General features: G+C 35.1%; 1 protein-coding gene across 7 annotated transcripts in view; it reads right to left on the bottom strand.

Annotated features, from left to right (window-relative positions):
- Positions 1-14,612, bottom strand: part of OSBPL1A (oxysterol binding protein like 1A) — a 198,782-nt gene that overhangs the window by 90,235 nt on the left and 93,935 nt on the right. The window lies entirely within an intron of this gene.

The raw sequence follows: 14,612 nt of genomic DNA, 5'->3' as shown, positions 1-14,612 counted from the left end.
TGCTTAGAAACTCCTTTAAGGTTATTTAACAGAAAGGGCAAAAAAAGCTACAAATCACTTAGGGAAATACTTTCAAACTACAAAAAAAGTCTGAAATAACAGTCACAAAATAGTGTGATAAAAACCTAAAATATATTACACTGTCAAAAAAATACTGCTGTAAGATACACAGACAAAACTGCTAAAAATATTTTAAAAAAAAAGAATTTAGTGTGGGATATTCATACCATATGGAAAAATTACAGATGCTTTGAACATGTCTCAGTTAAACCATGTTTGAATAATGAACTACGAGAGCTAGCTATTTTATAAAACTCTAAGGGGAAAATGTACCAAAGAAAATAAATTCTCAATAAGTGACTAATTTAAAATATTTTATGGAAAACTGTGTATATAGGTATAAATATAATGCACTGATACAGTAGTTATTTTGACCAAAAATTTTAAGAGACTCTAATAAATATGATATCAAAATGTGATTAGGAAAATTACAAGTCAATCTTAATCAGCAATACAGAGTAAAAATTATAAGCAAAATATTAGCAATAAATTATACATAAAGAGAAAATACATCACAACTAAGTTGGGTATTAATTCTAGGAATAAATCTGTCAATACAATCCTACATAATTAGATTAATAGATTTGTACATTTCTAAATAATGTAAAAACATAAAATCATTACAATATATACAAATATAGGTAAAAGTAAACAAATTGAAAAGTGAAGTTTTAAAAAAATTACAATTGTGTAGATCAATTTGGGGAGACTTGACATCTTAGTAACATGTAGTCTTCTGACAGAAATGAAAAATATCTCTGTTTATTTAGGTCTTTAGTTTCTCTCAGCAATATACCAAAAGAGAATAAAAGCAAAAACTCTTAATGGATCATAGTCCCAAATGTAAGGCTAAAATTAGAAAACTTCTGGAAGAAAACAGGAGGAAATCTTAGTAAGCATGGGTTTGGCAGAGATTTCTTTAAAAGTTCACAAACAGCGATAAGTATAAAAGAAAAAAATGAAACTTGGACATCACCAAAATCAAAACTTTTGATTTTCAAAAGGTAATGTTAAGGAAATGAAAGACAAGCAAGAGATTGGGAGAAAGTATATGCAAACCATATACTTTCTTATAACTCAGCAACAGAATGACAAATGAGTCCATTTAAAAATGGGCAAAGGACTTGAGCGGACATTTCTCCAAGCATATGCAAATGGCCACCAAGTAGATGAAAAGATGCACAACATCTTTAGTCATTAGAGGAGGTAAATCATTACCACAATGAGATACTACTTTGCACCCACTAGGATGGCTATAATTAAAAATAAATAAATAAAGGAAAATAAATGTTGGAAAGGATGTGGAGAAAATGGAACCCTTGTGCATTGCTGGTGGGACTGTAAAATAGTGTAGATGCCATGGAAAACAGTTTGGTGGTTCCTCGAAAAAGCTAACCGTATAACTAGAAAATTCACTCTTAGGTATATACCCAAGAACTGAAACATGTTGAAACAAATACTTGTACAAAAATTTTCAAAGCAACACTCTTTACAACAGCCAAAAGGTAGAAACAACTCAAATGTCCATAAATGGATAAATGGACAGATATGTTATGTACATAGAATGTAATACTATTCCTCCATAAAAAGGAACAAAGTACTGACACATGCCACAATACACATGAAGTTCAAAAACATTATACTAAGTGAAAAGAAGTCACACACCAGAGCTCAATGGGTACAGGGTTCCCTTTCAGGGTGATGAAAATGTTTTGTAAGTAGCTAAAGGTAATGATTGCACAGCACTGTGAATTACTAAATGCCACTGAATTGTACACTCAAAACAGTTAATTTTATGTTATGTGAATTCTACCTCAATTTTTTAAAAATTAAAAACAAACTCAAAAAAAGCCTCATAACATACATTCTCCATATAACCCAGCCATTCTACTTCTACATATTACCTAAAAGAAATGAAAGATTATATCCCCACAAATATGCATAGCTTTATTTCTAATAGCCAAAAATTGGAAACAATCCAAATGTCCATCAACAGGTGAATAGATAAATTGTGCTACACAGCCAAAAAATGGAATGCTATTCAGTAATAAAAAGGAATGAACTATTGAAACATGCGACATGGATGAATCTCAAAATAATTATGAATTAGAGAAGCCAAACCTCCTCCAGGCCCCCCAAAAGTATAAATTATATGATTCCATTTATATAAAATTCTATAAAATGCCTATTTCTCTTTAGTGATAGAAAGCTGATCAAGAGTTGCCTGTGGATAGGGATAAGTAGAAAAGTGGGAGGTATTACAAAAGGCAGGAAGAAACTTCAGAAGTAACAGAAGTATTCCTTATCTTGATTGTGGTGATGGTTTCACTAATGTAAACATATGTCAAAACTCACTAAATTACAGTTTAAATATGTGCAGTGTACTGTATGTCAATTATATCTCAATAAAGCTGTAAAAGGATAATATTTAGCAATACTAAGGGCATAGTAAAAAGACTGATCATATACTGACAATGGAGTTAAAGTGGTATTTCTTATGCAAACATTTTTGAAGAATATGTTTGACAAAATACTGTGATTATCACCAAAAATATAGGATATTAAACAGTAATATATACTGCATTTGTGTGTTTACCAATATGAATAAACTAAGACACCAAAATCCTGCCAGTGTTTGCTGGATTCTGGTTTTTATATTCTTCTCTATACTTTACCGAAAATAGCTTTCTGTATACTCCTGTATATCTTCCGTAGCTCTCTCATAATTTTACAGTTAGAGAAATATATTTAAATATGTCTGTTTAGGAATTGATTTTGCATCATCATATATTTGCATAGAATTTGCAAATTTGCAAAACTTTACATTGAATCAAACACAAAACAATGTATGCAAGGTACTCTCAAATAGTGCAGAATGCATGGCTCTCTCAGTCATCTAGAATAGGAACCCAATCTGAAGTTGTGTTAAGCACACTCCTGTCTCAACATGGTTGCAAAGCTTCTAAAAATAGCTTACTCTTATATAACCACTCATCACCAATTTATATATTTTATGCATCCTGGAAGTAAATTTCTTTTTTAGTGATATGCCACAAGAAGAAGTAAACAATCATTTTTAAAAGCAAAGTTAATCACAATCTAACCAAACCTTATTTTCATAAGTTATTCAACGATTCTGTAGTTGATAGTTCTAAAAATAACTAGAAAAAGTCAAATATAGCAGAAGTAACATCCTACTAGCTCTAATTTTTTAAATGAATTTGATTTGTATATATTAATTTTAGACATATAGTTCAATGAATTTCCAGAAAATATAAACCCCATGTAACTAGCACCACTATAAAGACATAGAACATTTCTATTCTCCTCTTCCCCAGATTCTCCTGTGTCCCTTTACAGTCACTAGCCCCATTCCCCCAACTCCAGGCAACCACTGCTCTGATTTCTACAACCATGCATTAAGTTTGTCTGTTCTTGAAGGTCAAATAAATGGAACAATGTAGGATGTTCTCTTTTTGTCTGGCTTCTTTCAGTACACCGTTTTTCAGATTCATTCATGTTGATGCAAGCATAGTTATAAGCCACTTAACAATGCAGACACATTGTGAGAAATGCATCGTTAGGTGATTTCATCATTGTGTGAACATCACAGGGTGATTCACACGAACCTGGGAGGTATAGCCTACTACACACCTAGTCTATAAGGTATAGCCTATTGCTGCAAGGCTATAAGCCTGTATAGTGTGCCACTGTATAAAACAGGGGATTAAACCAAGCACAAGAGAAAATGATGCAATCAAGAGATGCTATAAACACAAGATGTATGAGGCTGCTGCTGGTGTAACACGACATACTGTTTCACAGTAAACTTTCTTTTAATAAGTAGAAGAGTACACTCTAAAATAATAATTAATAGTATATACACACATAAGCCAGTAACAGTGGTTTATTATCAAGTATTATGTACTGTACTTAATTGTATGTGCTATACTTTTATATGACTAGCAGCACAGTAGGTTTATTTACACCAGAATCCCTACAAGCACGAGTAATGTATTGTGCTACAATGTTATGACAGCTATGATGTCACTAGGTGACAGGAATTTTTCAGCTCCATTATAATCTTATGGGACTACTATAGCATATGCGCTCTGCTGTCAATCAAAACATCACTGTGTGGTGCATGACTGTATAAGCAGTTCTTTCCTTTTTCACTCCTGAGGACCGTTCCACTGCACAACTCTACCTTGATTTCCAACTCTGCTTTTCTAATGCCTTTGGCTCAGTCTCTGGAAATATCTTTCTTCTGTATATGCTGAACATTGTTAAATCCAGAAAGACAATAACTTTTATGGAATTTTGACATTTTATTCTATTTTGATAAGTACTTTCACAGTTCTCAAACAAGGGAGGAAAAAATCTAGAACATACTAAAATCGCAACTCAGTAGATTAGAACTCCATCTGAAGAACACATTTTAAATATCTTAAAGCAGTGCTTCCAGTGTTTTCCAAGTCACGGCACACACAGAAAATGACCTTGGTAGGGCACGCAGGAGAGATCAAGCACCTGATTTGGGGGCTCTGGCCACTCTAAGGGCGGAAAAGAATTTATCTTAAGCCCATTACTTGGAAAGCTCTGTTAAGATATATTTTAAGAGCAAGTATTCTTCTTTTAATAATCTATATTTTTACAAAATACAAAAATCTTGTAAGCAAATAAAATTATATGTAAAATAAAATATTGCTTAAGCAAGCAAAATGATTTGAAAATTCGCAAATTCCTAAACAGTGAACATGGCTTATTTTTTCCTTCTTCAAGTGCACTTAACATTTTTCTGGTGTGACCACTGACTGTGACCTGGTGCTCACATGCCCCTTCCAAGCCCAGTATGATGCAACTTCCAAGCAGAGAGGAATCAATCATTTCATCTGCTCTTCGTGTAACAGATACTCATCAACCACCTACACGATGCCAGGCATTCCAGGCCACAGGGAGTCAGCAGTGAACAAAATAGACACAAATCCCTGTACACAGAGAACTTACGATCTACTGTGGGGAAAGAAAACTGGTAAATAAGTGAAATGTTTAAAATGTTAGGTGGTGGAAAACATGAAAGACTATAAAACTGGGAAAGGGAGTCTTGGGAGATGGGATGGCCAGAAGTCTCACTGAGCAGGTGTCACTGGATTAAAGGCTGACGAAGGTGAGGAGAGTGCCAGGTAAGCATCTGGGAGAAGAGAGTTCTGGGAAGCAGAACAGCAGAAGTTCTTAGGAAGAAATGGGCTCATGAATCTGTGGAACAACAGGAGGCCATGCTCCTCTGAACAAAGTGAGTAGGTGAGAATGAAGCCAAGGGGAGGTCGGAGAGGTGGGGTGCCAAGCCCATCCCATGGGCTTCGTAGGTCACTGGAGCAACTGAGGCTATTTCCCCTGAGCTGGATGGATAGTACCATGCTCTGCATGCAGACTTCATGTGCAACACTACACTCATTTTTGGATGACACATTTTGAGAAAAAAAAAAACTGAGAGGGATCAGTGAATACTGAGAAAACGAAGGCTTTAGAAAGCCTGACAGAGTGACAGTTGAAGAAACCTAGAGATGTTTGTCCTGGAGAAAGGAAGAATTTACTGGTTGCTCCAAAGAGCTGAGAAACTCACAGAGAAAACATACTTTTTTTGTGATGCTGCAGAGCACAGAATTGGATCTATTAATTTTTTTAAAACATTGAAAAACTTTGCCTTAATGTAAGGCTTAACTTCCTAGTATTTACAGTTTTCCTACAATGGAATAGCTGGCCCTAAGAGAGAATTCATGTACAACAGTAGTAGCAGCAGGAAAAGCAGGAGCTAATATAATATCCAGGTATGTTTACTATGTGACAGAAGTTATGATGAACACTTGGAATACTATCTCATATCCTCCCACCATCCTGTGACATAGCATTATTAATGATGAAGAAACGCAAACTTATTCAGATTACATACCCTGCCTACAATCACATAACTAGTAGGTGACAATGCCAATATTCAAATCCAGGTCTGTTTGACTCAGGCTCCAAGCTTGTAACCTATATCTTTACATTGACTGTATGTTTACATAGTATATAAAATAACCATCTAGCAAGCAGCAAGTTGGAGAAAAGATTCTCGCAAATGAAGAAAAATGAGATGACCTCTAAAATCCCTTTTATAATTTTGTGGTTACATTTCTCCCACGTTTCCATCTTATTTTTAAAATTTTCCTTTGACTTCATGGTATACAGATTATTTTGTACTTTAAATATGGCTAAAAAATCAAATAATAATTTCATTATAGCATATATTAAATTTCCTATTCAATTCTAATGCTAAGGTTAATCATTCCCTGGTTTTCAGTGAAATATTTTACGTTGTTAGTTCCCATGTACAAGTGAAGGTAAACTTGGCTTTTCTCATGTATACTAATTTCCTTGTCCCATGTTTTATATCTGTGTGTTTCAAACGTACCTTCATTTTCTTAGGTTAACTCTGCAGACAAGGAAAAGCTATTTTCGATTAAGCAATTATCCTTCAAAATACAATAGCAAATCAACATCTGGTTAACTAAAGTCCAGAAAGATAGTAAATATAAAAGTAGAATACAGACATGTAGGCTTAAGCTAAGTCTTAGGTCCATGGAAACCTCAAGATTCATCCCTGCTTTGTGCAGTTTTTTCACCAACTGGAGAAAACAGAGGGGACTAAGGAGGACTAGAGCGATGCACCCTCTGCCACAGTTCAACCAGAGCAACTTGGGAATGGTCTGAAAAACAAAGAAAAATCATTGCTCTGTAGAGCAATTACGGGACAATGTAAAAAGAGATAGTCTGGCAACCCTAGAGTTAACACTTGGATAGAAAAAAGTGATTAACTCTATGTATAAAAATATTTCTCCATACCTCACACCCACCAGGATGGCTACTATAAAAAAAAAAAATCAGAAAATAAGTATTGGTGAAGATACAGAGAAAGTGGGAACACTTGTGCAGTGTTGGTGGGAATGTAAAATGGTGCAGCCCCTGTGGAAAAACAGTGTGGTGAGTCCTCAAAAAATTAAAATCACCGTATGATTCGGTAATTCCATTTCTGAGTACATACCTCAAAGAACTGAAAAGAGAGACACAAAGAGTTATTTGTACACTCATGTTCATAGCAGCATTATTCACAACAGCAAAAAGGTGGAATCAACCCAAGTGCACCACTAAGAGATGAAAGGATAAACAAAATGTGGTGTCCACATACAATGGAATATTATTCAGCCTTTAAAAAGAAGGAAATTCTGAAACATGCTCAACATGGATGATTCTTGAAAGCATTATGCTAAGTGAGATAAGACAGTCACAAAACGAATATTTTATGACTCTATTTATAAGGTTTCTAAAGTAGTCAAATTCAGAGAGACAAAGTAGAATACTGGATGCCAGGAGATGGGGGAGAAAGGAAGATGGGGAGTTTGTTTAGTGGGTGGAGTTTTAATTTAGAAAGACAAAAAGAGTTATGGAGATGGATGGTGGTGATGGTTGCACGACAATGTGAATGTACTGAATGCCACTGAACTGTTCACTTATAAATGATTAGGACAGTACATTTTATGCTATGTGAATTTTACCACAAATAAAAATAAAATTTTTTTCTCTAAATATTGGTCTAAAACACATAGTTTGATTTGCATTAACATGGAAAAAAAGCTCCCATTGTAATATTTGCCATTTATTTAACTTGGGTCCTTCAAATTATCAATTAATATCAAAATGCACATATTCTTGACATAAAATAAAACCATAGGATAAAGTACAAATCGATTCCTAACACGTTAACATTTACTTTGTACTTACTACTTACAGAAAAATCCCCAAATAAAATCATACCTGAATGCACTCTGGAGGTGCACAACCACATTCAACTAATCTACAAGAGAATGCTGTAATCCAGTGATTTCTGAACTGGAAAAATGGCTATGAAAATATAGAACAATTTCTGATATAGTACTAGGGTAGGTCATATAAGTGATGGAGCCTACTACACAGGTACTGTGGATGAGCCACAAAATCTGGCTCTGAATTCTCTTAAGGCCAAAACAGAGTGGGAAATATAATTACACCCTTTTAATTGTCCAAAAGGAAATAAAATATATCAGTTCTTAAGGGAAAACAAACTCCCTCTTTGCCCGTAGCTCTAATTACTCAGAGTAATATATAAGGGAATATGAGTATTTGAAGGCAAAATAATTGGTAATGTCATTGAAGTCTTTTTAAAAAAAAATGCCCCTCCATAAAAATTAAGTATGTAATTCAAATTTACAACTCAATGAGGGCCACTTTTCAGAAAATCAAGAAAATATAGCCCAGACACTAGCATTCTGTTAGTCTAGTTTAATTTAAGGATTAAATTTAGGTGATCTAGAGAAACAGATAAATTTTGCATCATCCAAAAATGTGACCTCTACCAAGCAAAATTTTCACAAAAAGACATTTCCTGTTGAGTACCTGGAATACAGGTATTCTGTGCAAAATCTGAAGAAACTGCATTCTTCTTGGACATCTGCTTATTTCTAAAGTATATCCTTTTGTCGAATTGAAAAATTAGCTTATATGTGGCTACATCAGCTTTGAAACAAAGTGGTCTGTCTTCTCTAATGGATGAATTTTCTTAATTCAAGCCATGTGTGATATATTGGGACTATAAATTTGAAAGCGGAACACTGGATTTAGCTCTAAGTGTAGCCCCCTTCTAACTACATAAATTTGGGGAAGTAGCTGACCCTCCCTGCAAGCCCTTTGCTCCTCTTCTGTAAAATAAAGGAGAACAGATCGAAAAGAATTAGTGATTTCAAGCTGCGTTTTATGGAGGTGCCTTAGTGGAGGATCTATCTTATGTCCTGGCATTGCCTTAGCCCCCCATTAAATGTTTGAAAATTCCTAGACTAGATACTCTACATATGATTTTGAGATTTTAAAACTAATCCATAACACGAAGTAAAATAACAAAAATAAGTATGCAAAATTAAATCATTTCTATCGCAAGGAAGAAATTTTACTAAGGAGAATTATATCCACAAGCTTTGTTTTTAATTCAGTTGTTTAGAATTCAGAACAAAAATCTCCCTCACAGAAATATTCTTATAAGTGAAAGTTGATTTCTCAAGTAAGCTCAAAAAAGCACAGTGTTTTATTTTATATGTAGCAAATAATAACCAGTTAAAGGAATAGATGATGCCACTACAGGCTAGTATCTAGCCACCAGATGTAACATCGTGTCCACGTCTCCAGCCTGGGAGGTTATGTGCTCCCTTCTACCAGAGGACAGATACCTTCCCCATCCTCGCAACCACTGAGCAGGCAGAACTCCTATGCTTCTTGTCATTCCTGTTACCACCTACTGCTTCCCATCAGGGTTTTTTTGATCCAATGCCCCACGTCACAAACCATTTTCACTTCACTTCTCTGTCCCTGAATTGAGCACAAAACCCTTTCAAGATATTTTTCTGAAAGTAAAGCATGGGAAGAGAAGACTATCTTAAACTGATGGGTTTATCCTTATCTCATTTGAGTCTCACAGCAACTCAAGCAGCAGAGAGTAGGGTTTTATGTTAATCATCCTATATCACACAGGAGGAATGTGAAGCCTTGTAATAAGTTGCCCAGAGTTGGATAACAAGAAAAAGGTCACTAATACTGAAGCCCGTACCCCAGGACTCTAGGTAATAACAGGTTCACAGTCTACCAGCTATGCTTGCTTCCTAGGCCTTCCCCATACTCTCCCTAACTTTGTCACATCTGAATTGTATAAGGAATAAAAAAGATCATGATAAATAATGGTGAATCTTTGAACATCAGAAGAAAAGCAGGTACAGCTTATCCACATTTTCCTCTTTGGTGCTGGAGCCAAGGTTCTGAAGAGAAGGAAAGAACGAGATGGAGTATGTTGAGCAGATTATGGAAAAATCCTCCAAGTGAAAACTGGGAGCACAGAAGAAAAAAAAAAGAAATGATCATCATTCTTCTTCCACCACTCGAAGTATCACGGGATAGAAAGAAGTTGTGAGGGGTAACGGAAAAAGAGGGGAAAGGTGAGCTCGAAGTGAGAGAAAGAAAAGGAGATAAATACCAAGCACTGAAAACAAGAAAGAGCTAGGTAAGAGAAAAAATATGTACGTAGTCAAGGCCTTCCGAAAGTTTTAGGTGTTTTAAATGTTAGGCGGGCAATACTCTATACATTAGCAGTCCACAGTCTGGAAAGATGAAGTATAGGAAATAACGTCATTAAGTCTGTAAGCTAAAGTCATGGACAAAGCTAGCAGTGATATATTCACTAATTAGAAAATACTAGAACCAAGAAATACAAAATCTGAAATCATATGGAAAAGAACAAACTTTGAACAAATTATCATTTTTCAAGAAACAAAAGATAAGAAATGTAAAGATCCTAGGGAAGAAAACAAACTCAAAGAAAAGTGATAGAGATAAAAAAGTTTTTTAAAAGATGAAATGGAAAAAACTAAGGCAATTGTTCAAACGACGAAGCTTTAATGGGGCTGATTTTTTGAGAGAGAAATTTATTTGAAAATGTCCAAAGAAATATTATGAAAAACATTAGAAAAGATAATCATAATTACAAATCCAACGTAAGTTAAAAAGACGATAAAATATTATGAATATCTTTAACAATAAATTTCAAAACTCAAATGGAAAGAAATTCCTAGAAACATATAACTTGTCGAAACTGATCCAAAAAGAAATAAAAAACTAAAATAGTCCTAGAACCATTAAACACATCTAATTACTAATTTTTTAAATTCACAAAAATAAAATGGTTTTATAAGAAAGTTCTAGTAAATTTTTAAGAAACAGACCATTTTAAACAAGCTCTTCAAGAGAAAAGCAAAAAAGAGAATACTCCCAAACTCAATTTATGAGACCAGTTTACCCTTGATACTAAATCCTGAAGAGGACAAAACAAAAACAGAAACTATAAGCCAAACTCACTCATAAACAGATGATAAAATCCAAAAAAATCCAAATAGAGGAGAATGTTAAAGATAATGCATCATAACCAAATTGGGTTTATTCCAGCTACGTAAGGACAGCTCATCATTAGAAAAAGTCTAAAAATATAATGTGCTACCTTAACATTTTTTTTAAAAGCTTAAAATTCTCTTAATGCAGAAAAAAACAGCTGATAAAATTCGATTTCCCTTTCATGATAAAAAAAAAATCAACAATATAAGAATGAAAGAGAATTTCATTAATCTGATAAACGGTATTTTCTAAGTATCATTCTCAGCACTGAATCATTAGACATTAGAATATCCTAAAAATCAGGGATGAACATGAACATTCCCACCATCTCAGCTTCTAATCAACACTGTCTTAAAATTTTAGCCTGGTCATCCTGCTTTCATTAGGAACAAGAAAAATAAATGGAGGTATAAGGATTAAAAGAACAAAATTATAATTAGTCACAGATTATGATTGTCCACAGAGATGGAATCACAGTCTAGCTTCATTATTTCTCCTTTCTCACTTTCCATTCACTCCTCTGCAGTCTGACTTCTTCCTATGCAATGACCACCTGGCTACCAAATCTGATGGACACGTTTCTGCCATTCTCTCACCTTCTTGAACGGCTTGTTGCTCCTGGCGTCCCCTCTTCTAGACTTCTTCTGCCCCTCTGGTGGCTTTTTCTCAATGCTCGCCACCAGCTCCCTTTCTTCCACTTGTCTTTTAAGTCAGTATGAGATCTTTTCATTTCATACTTTTTCAAGCTATACGTCTCCTAGGTGATACTATTTACTCGTTCAGACCCCATCATGATGTTTATTCAGGTGGCTCCCAATACTAATGATGCTCAAATTTTTATTGGACAAGAAAGACGACGACCTTACTTGCATATCATCATGTCCAAAGGAAAACCCTTCCTTCCCTACTCCCTTTATTACCTACTTTAATCACTTTCTATCTAGTGACTTATGCCCTAAACCTGGAAGTCATCTATAACTCCGCCTTCTCCCTCATTCCTCATATTCGACCCATTATCAGCTCTTATTTATATTGTTTATTTTTGAAGTCTCTCTCTACTCTGTATCTTCCTTTCCTTTTCTACAACCACCAGCTTGGTTGCGACTGATTAATCTCCCCTGAATTCCTGTACCTGGTTGCCCTGCTTCAAGGCCTGTCTTCTAATCCTTCTCATAAAAAGCAAATCTGATTATATCTCTCCTCTGATTAAAATCTTTCAGTGATTCTAACTGCCTGAATTAAGATTCAAACTCTTTAGGCTTATTTTACTAAGTCTTTTGAGAAGACTCTATTTCTATTCATCTAGCCTTAATTCCCTCCCTCTCCCTTCTCTTCCAGTCTCAATTAACGATTTGCTAGAATTCATCCTTTTCTGTTCTCTCTGGGTATGCTGTACCCTCTTTGAGAACTTTTTTAGTCACCTGTCTTCTACAGTAAGCCCTAAGTTTTATGAAGACAGACCTGCATAGCAGTATCTGACAAGGTAAACATTTTGTAAATACTATTGAATTAAGGAAAAAAATTTACTCAAATATTACATAAAGTATACTGCATGGAAAGTTACACAAAGTAAAAGATATTAAGTCTATGGTGGACCATCATAAAAAAATGTATGAGTTACATCCTTAACACTCTGGAGTAAAAATTACATCTGCCTATATAACTCATTCAGAATTCACCAGATAGAGTCTCAGTTAGGCCCTGTACTCTCTAATAGGAATAAGATAGGGAAAAAGACAAACACAATTGCAGGCAGCCAAATAGTCTTGGTACCACTGTGAGATACAAAAACTTATCAAGATAGATCCTGGGTCATACATACCAAGCATAATAAGCCTAGCACGCGCGCGCACACACACACAGACACACACACACTTACTGCCTGCTACTAATTAAAACCTTATGTATTTTTGTTCAAAACTCTACAAAAGTTATCAAAGTAAAAACCATCTTCGTTTTACATAAACTTCATCTCTATGTTTAACTTATGTCTCAGCGGATTCCAAAATTAATGTGCACCGGTGTATTTCTGGATTACATATACAAGCTAAAAATTTAGAAACATATGTTGAATAACGTAGACCAAGTAAGAATTCTAAATTTCTAATTTTTAAAGGAATTAAAAGTTTTCTTACAATTCTCATGGAGCTGAAAACACAATTACATATTTGAATGCCAGAAACACAAATTTATAAAACCTTTTCAGAAGAATGTAAACGGTAAATATCATAAATTGTACATAGAGCTTACAGTGTTGTATAATGTTATGTTATTTTGTGTACAATATTTAAAATGTACTTGAACTATATTTATATACTATCTTGAATATTAGTACATCCATTTGCTTTCAATAAGGAAAATCTAATAAGCTTTTTAATTTCTCCCATTCTGCAAGGTGTACAACTGAGGGTAGAGAGATTATGTGGGTCACTTTCTCCAGCAATGAAAATCCTGAAAATTAATCTTTAAAGGGCTTCTAAAGAGGGGAAACTAGAGTTCTACAATCATTCACGCTACAAGCGATAGCGATGTAAATTCCTTGAAGATTCCAGAATCTAGTAAAAATAGTGTTGGGACAAAGGATAAAACAGCTCTCTGGTCTTCATGCTCAGATTAAATTTTACTCAAAACTGAGTTAACTTGCCAAAGTCATCAGCTTCGGGGCTGAAATCAAACATTATCTGGACCAGAGATTAACTCTGGTGTGTCCTCAAACTGAAAAGAAAATTTACATTTAGATTCCAATATTCTAGCCTACACATTACTCCACCAACGTGCATTTCAAGAATTTTTCTCTTTTGAAAAAGATTCGTGTTAAGCAATGCTATGTCTTCAAAATGAAATAACTTTCATTCTGTCTCTGAACCCAATTCAAATTAAGAAACTTTTAAAGCTTTAATAACTCAGAAGCTGTTCTAAACTCTTCCAGGGCATTTCTCTCCTTACTACCCACCCTGCAAACTAGAAAAACACCAGCATTACAGAAAACACAAAAACAACTAGCCACATGCTCTGAACGCTAGGGAATGTGTTTCTCCTCTGGTTTAGGCTACAAAGAAAGCCTATGAGTAATCAAAAATCCTTAATCAAAACAAAGTTGAAAGCCACCTCCCCACTCCCAACCCCAGTATAACTTCCCTTTCTCTCCTCAATCCACTTATGCATTTCCTCTCGTTTTCTTGGAATTTTAGTGGCCTCTGTACAGCGAATGGTAAGTTCATCTCAATGTCAGCCACAGCAGAGACATGCAAAAAAATCACTAACTTGGAAGGTTATTTAGGACAATAATGTCTTTCACTGCCTTACTCCTCCCACTCCAGCTCCAGTTGACCTACTACCAATATTTAGCTGGAAAAAAATATTAGTCCACGGGTTTTGCCCCCAGGGGCTCTTCCTGTGGGAACCCGATGCAAACACTGAGCGGCTGCAGGACCCCTCACCCGGCAGGGTCTCCCAGGTCTCCGCACCCCTCCCCACACTCCCGCGGCTGCACACTCCGCACACACCCGTCCAACTATTCTTGGATCTACTCACATCCCTCGATCTCATCT

The sequence above is a fragment of the Pteropus vampyrus genome, unplaced genomic scaffold (genome assembly GCF_000151845.1).
Source record: "Pteropus vampyrus isolate Shadow unplaced genomic scaffold, Pvam_2.0 Scaffold55, whole genome shotgun sequence".
Lineage (NCBI taxonomy): Eukaryota > Metazoa > Chordata > Mammalia > Chiroptera > Pteropodidae > Pteropus > Pteropus vampyrus.
This window is presented reverse-complemented; position numbering and strand designations above follow the sequence as displayed.